We start from the raw sequence: 6,632 nt of genomic DNA, 5'->3' as shown, positions 1-6,632 counted from the left end.
TCATAGCTTAGTGATTTAGGTATCACACAGATGATAATGGAAAGCAGGAAGAAGAGAGCCAACTCCTGAAAACTATCCTTTGACATTCATAGACTTGCTATGTCTACACACACACACACACACACACACACACACACACACACACACACACGATGGAAAGAGTGAGAAATAACGTGACTTCCAGAGAAAAGAAAGTCAGTTTTCCTTAAGGTTGTAGGCCTTGATAATTTAACAGTGCTCCAGCAGACACACTCACATACACAAATATATTATTTAAAAATATGGACTTTTGGGTAAGTCTTAAAAAATAGAGGATACAAAGTTGGGAGGGGTTTGTGGGTAATCTCTTTGTGGGAGTTAGGGAGAGCAATGGGGCTGGATATGGTCAAAGTACATTGTATGTATGCATGAAATTCTCAAAGAAAAAACAAAAATATTGTATTTAAAATTAAACTAAAACCTTCCAATCCAGACATGTAATCCTGACTATCAATGAGACTGGATCTAGAATCAACAGCAGTGGAAGCTGCTGAGCATACCTGTGAGGGACATTCTTGCTCAGGTTATTTGAAATGCCACCGTATATGTGGATGGCAGTTTCTGGTGGCAACTCAGATAAAAAGACATTAAGGATGGGAATTTTACTTTTTGTTTGTTTGCTTTTACTCTCACTGGTGCGTTGATTATCCCATTGCTCTGGCATTCACTTGATTAAAGCTAGTTTTTTTTTTCAGGTTTCTAAAATAGATTGAAGACACCAGCCATCCAGGGATTCTCCAGGTCTTCAGCACCAGTTAAAGATGCACTTTGGAGCTTCTGGCAAGCCTATATTGCCACCACAGCAGGGACTCTTGGAATTTTGGGATAAGGCTCTCTTATCATCTGAAGACAACTCTTCCTTTGGAAGATTGTGCTTAACCTACTTCATGACCTTGACCAATACTACATTCTTGACAGTGGGTCAAAAAGTTACCATGTGACCTGAGCTGCCCACCAATCAGCTGGCTGTTATCTAACCTACCAAGCCATAAAATGTGATCAACACAGAAGTGATCAATCATCAAACGGAAGTGTATATACATGATTGGGCCCAAGCAGGTCAAGAAGGCACAAACAAGTTACATTAATAATTTCCCAAATACCTATGGTTTCTACTCCAGGTACAGGGTCTTCTGCTCCCAAATTTCATCTATGGCCGTAAGGTGTGCTTCTTATGGTCAGCTAATGGAGGAAAAGAAGACTAGGACCAGGCTTACAGATGGTTTGTTCTGTCATATGCAGGAATCACCCAGAAGTAGATGGCTGCAGCATTACAGCCAATTTGTGTGACAACCCTTAAGAACAGTGATGAAGGGAACTCTTCACAGTGGGAATAACAGTTTTTTTGGAACGAGAAGTTGCGAGATATGATTAAATACTGATTCATGGGCTATGTACAATGGCTTAGTTAGATGGTCTAATACTTGGAAAGTACATGGCTAGAAAATTGGTAGGAGAGGTATTTAGGAAAGATATATGTAGCTAACTTTCCCTAATTAAAAAAAGGGTAAGAATACAATTATGTCCAATGTCAATACTCATCAAAATGTAAATTCATTGAAGGAGTTCAATAATCAAGTATATAGGATGATCCATTCAGTGGACAGTTGGCTTCTTTCTCTGGCCATTTCTGTCATTTCTCAGTGGGCTCATAAGCAAAGTAGCCATGATGGCTAAAATGGAGAATATGCATGGAACGAACAACATGGACTTGTATTACCAAAGATGACTTGGTTATAGCTTCCGAGTGACAGATTTGCTAAATGAAAACCAACATTGAGCCCCCAGTGTGGCACCATCTACTAGCTAGTGACCTAGTGGTAGGTTTTATTACATTGGACCACTTTCATCATGGAAATCTCAGTGCTTTGGTTATTTCCAGAATAAATACTTTTTCTATTTCTGGATTTACCTTTTCTTCTTGTAGTGTTTCTGGCAAAACTAACATCCATTGGCTTACAGAATGTCCTATCCACAATCATGGCATATTACACAGCATTGCTTCTGATCAAGAAATTCACTTCACACTCAAAGAAGTACAATAATGGGCTCATGTTCATGGAATTCACTGGCCTTGTTATGTCCTCCACTATCCTGAACATCTGACTTGATAAAATGATAAAATGATAAAATGACTTTGTAAAGACACAGATGCAGAGCCAATTAGGTGCCACCAGCACAGAGGGTGGGGACAGGGCCCTTCAGATGCAGTATGTACTTTGAATCATTGTCTAATACATGTTATTATTTCTCATAAAACCAGAATACACTGATCCAGGAATTAAGGGCAATCACCATCACCCCTAATGGTCCAGTTGGTAAGCTTTTGCTTTCTATTCTCTGACTTTATGCTGTGCTGGCCTTGATATTCTAGTTTCAAAGTAAGTAGGGAGTCGCTTTGATTCAGACTGCCATAAGGACATTAAACTTCTCTACAATTGAGGTAAGAATATTACATCTGGAGTTCAGGAAATCTTTTAGGGTGTTTCTTGGTGTTACTGTGCTGTCTTAATCACTGTTCTATTGCTTTGAAAAGACATCATTATCAAGGCAATTCTTATAATGGAAAGTATTTGGGGTCTTGCTTTCAGCATCAGAGGTTTTGCCCATTATCATCATGGCAGGGAGCATGATAGCATGCATGACACTGGAACAGTAGCTGAAAGCTACATTTTGATCCACATGGAAGAGAGAAAGCAAGGGCAATACACACATACAGACACACAGACACACACACAGAGGGAGGGAAGGAGAGAGAGGGGGGGAGAGAGAGAGAGAGAGAGAGAGAGAGAGAGAGAGAGAGAGAGAGAGAGAGAGAGAGAGAGAAACTGGGGTTTGGCATAGATGTTTGAAACCTCAAAGCATACACCTAGTGATACTCTTCCTCCAAGAAGGATATACACCATCTAATCCTTCTAATCTTTTCAAACAGTACCATTCACTGGAGACTAAGCATTCTAACACATGAACCTATGGACTCAATCTTATTTTTACCACCACACATATCTTATAAGGTCAGTGGGAATACACAACAACCTAATCCAAGCAAGATGGAAAAGGACCCAGGCCCTTAGGTGATAATAATGTATGCCATTTATGTAGAAAAGAACAAAGGCTCATTGTGGTACTTTCAGAGGGTGGAAGAGATGCAGAATATGCAGGAGAAAGGGTAGTTATAAAATTGTATCAGATAAGTCCATATGACTAGTTGCAGAAATAAGAGCTGCAATTGACATAAATGTTTGTCTCTTTTATTGTTAGTAGCATGTTTGTGCTTACATACACATTTAGGTAGATATTTACGTTCTATTTCATCCATTTCTTTACTATGTAATATAACACTGATTGAGACAGTATCAGTGGTTAAGTTTTCTAAATTTGTATTATCATATTTAAATTATAAGACACTAAAAGGTTCATAATTCATCAATGGACTTTGACACATATTCTTTAAAAATGATTGGATATTTATATCATGTTAAAGAAACATTGACTTGGATTGACAGCACAGATGAAAATACATGGAAGAAGGAAACTACTTTGTGCCTGCTTTCTTCACCTTTGCTGTGAAATTCATCTCTCCTGTTACTGCTATTAGAATGAACTTCTTCAGGCTTCCTGAAGAATGCAAGCTCATCAGGAAGTCTCCAGGGGTCTTCCAGGCCTTCAGCATCTGATTTGGCCTAATAGATAGAGCCCCATGAACTGAGAAATGAATGCATTCTCAAACTCTCCATGCAAGTCGGTAATTGTTGAACTACCCAGACCATATCATGTAGGTCAATCTAATACATCTCCATTTAACATATAGATTCATTCTATCAGTTCTGATCCTTTAAGGAACTATGAATAATACATTGACTCAAATTTTATTAGCCCAATTAACCACACACACACACACACACACACACACACACACTCTAGCATGCTGAGGAAGGCACTGCTCTCTCTGGTTCTGTACAGGGTGAGTGGTCCCCAGAATCTGCATAGGATGGTTTTGCTTGTGTTTGTATGAGCCAATTAGGGTTCCCCAGAAAATCCTTTTCCCTTTGTTCTTAGGCGAAATTTCCTTTGAGTTCCAGGGCAAGAGACAAGTGCTGATGGGGTGCACTTAATTCCCACACCCTGCCCTGAGAAGGAGCCAAAGGATTGTCTACTAGAAGAACCAGGGGGATTTTTATTTCTATTTTCAGATCCACATTGGGTTCAAAATGCCAAGTGGACAAAAGACCATCAATATATGCCAAGCTGAGTGGGAGTGTGCAGCTCACTTAGCTGCCTTGACATCGATTTCCACCTGCTATTGTTGATGAAGCTGCATTCGTAAGTAGTGATAAATCCATTAGACAAACATGGCACTCCATTATTCACAGTGTCTACTGCAGGCAGGCACAATATGGGATGTTCTGCTTCAGGCTGGAGAGCCTGGCTCAGCTGGGGGCAGGGGAGTGAACATAGCTTTTTCAAGACTGGCTTGTCAGTAAGAAGAAAAGGGCCCAGAACATCTCACAAGCCACAGTTCCTTGTGTTTTGTGGCAGATTGGTCTTACAGTCTTTATGAGTGCCTGGTCTTATTTATGGCTGAGGGATTAGGGATAATGTTGAGGGTGGGATCTTGGCAGAAAGCACTTTTTTTGTAGAAAGCTATCCTGTCCCATTTAAGACATAGAATACTGACTTCCAAGATGAGAAATGTTGTACCTGAGGTTTCACAAAACTAGCAGAATCAGGACTAGAATTCAAGAACTCTAGATTTCATCCTGCTCCAAATCTGTTTCTCATAGCATATGGCCTCTGGTTCCTTATGATGACAGTACATTGGCCCTTGTTCATTCTTTGGAATAAGGATCCAATTGAGAAGCATGTGAGCTCCAGGTGGGGATTTGGACTCTTCTGGCCTAGAATGGCTGAAGATGCCTGGGTATCTAGAGACAGTGACTACATCGACAAAAGTCTCTAGTGAGGTGAGTTTGGACTTTTACTGAGGAAGGTACCTCAATGGCTCTACATCAGCAGGGCTGGCCTTGAATGGAACAGATGGACAGTAGGGTAATAGCCTCCATCAGGTTGTTTAGACAATTGTCTGCCTTTGTCCTGATAACATTCCACCTGTCCTTAGACTAACCCAAGCCTCAGGCATGTCCCAAATGGGTGGGTCCAGACCGTAGTCCACAGAAGAATTTGGACTTAACTCCTTAACTACACTATCTTCTCTCATCCCCCAACCACTATGTCCAACAATGGCAGAGGGAGCTAGAAGGGAGGCTATAACACAGCCTGAACTGGTGATTTGACTCTCTCGCTCTCTTTGGAGTACTCATGGAAGGATCTAGAGAGCTGGGCAGACTGGTGTTTTACAGACTTCCAAGATGCAGAAGCATGAGTAGAATCAGGCTGAGAGCAGGTAAGCCGCATAGTCTGGGAACTTCAGGTTTGTTCTGCAGGCTGTGGTTCCTAGGAAGCTCCTCTCCTTTTTAGACTTCCCAGTCCGTGGCTGCTGAATAAGACTGACTTGAACCTTCTATAGTGCCTCTCCTCAGCAGGAAAGTTATTGCTGCAGTGTAAAGATTAGGGAGTGCTGAGCTTTCTTACCTCCAGCTTTTCACTCACACCTCTGTCCACGGGAGCTTCTGCATAAATGCTGGCAGCCAATTTATCACCTCATTGACACTTATACCTGACACCTAGGAAGTTGACTTTATTCAGGAACTAAACAAGAACTCACCACAAAGAAGAAAGCAGTGGCCATATGTACTGTGTTCTTCTGGTTTACATGAGTTCTTGGTGATGACAATAGCAAACTTGGTATAGTTCTCTGAGGTCCCTCAAGTCCATCATAGGGGTCATGGGGTATATACCAGGCATGGCTCCTCAGTTGTTTGGGCTCTGGGTCTACAAAGTTCCTGCATAAAGGAGGTACCTCGATTGCTAATGTCCAGCCTCTCTTTTGTGTGTTAGGGTCAGAAAGGGCCTGCTGATGCCCTTTTCTCATGGGTCAAGTAACTAGGCTGAGATTCCCCTGGCCAGGTCCAATTTCTATACAGTAATTATGCCCTCTGAAGCCAGCCAGCTAATTGCTTTTGCTATTTCTGGACTCTGCCTCTCCTGTTCTGTCCTCCTGCTGGAGACAGAAATAACCTGGCACTTGGTGGGTAATTATTGCATAGCATTTTCAGCGTCAGCAGACACTGAGCAGCAGATGCAGATACCTGACTCAGCATGGGAGATTTGGCCAGGATCACTGGCCTGCCAGCCCATGGTTGGACAGTGGACTTCAGTGCCAGCAGTTGTCACTCAAGGAGAGTATTCTCCTTGGGTTTGCTGTGTAGGGCCCCTTCTATCTTGGTTCTCTTGACCTCATTTGTACTTGATTCTCCTTCTTTACCTTGTGACCTTTTCTTGGAACAGGGGCGTGATGAAATGGAGGAGAGAGATTCATTGTTAAAAATTGTATGTTAAGGTTTTCTTTTCTTTTTTTTCTTTCTGGATCAGAGAGAGGTGGCCCAACAGTGAAGAGCACTAGTTGCTTTCACATGGGTGGCCCACAGTCATCTGCAACTCCAGTTTCAGGATTGTGAAACTTCATGGAACTT

The sequence above is a fragment of the Mastomys coucha genome, unplaced genomic scaffold (assembly GCF_008632895.1).
Source record: "Mastomys coucha isolate ucsf_1 unplaced genomic scaffold, UCSF_Mcou_1 pScaffold23, whole genome shotgun sequence".
In the NCBI taxonomy this organism is placed as follows: Eukaryota; Metazoa; Chordata; class Mammalia; order Rodentia; family Muridae; genus Mastomys; species Mastomys coucha.
Note: the sequence above shows the minus strand (reverse complement) of the source record.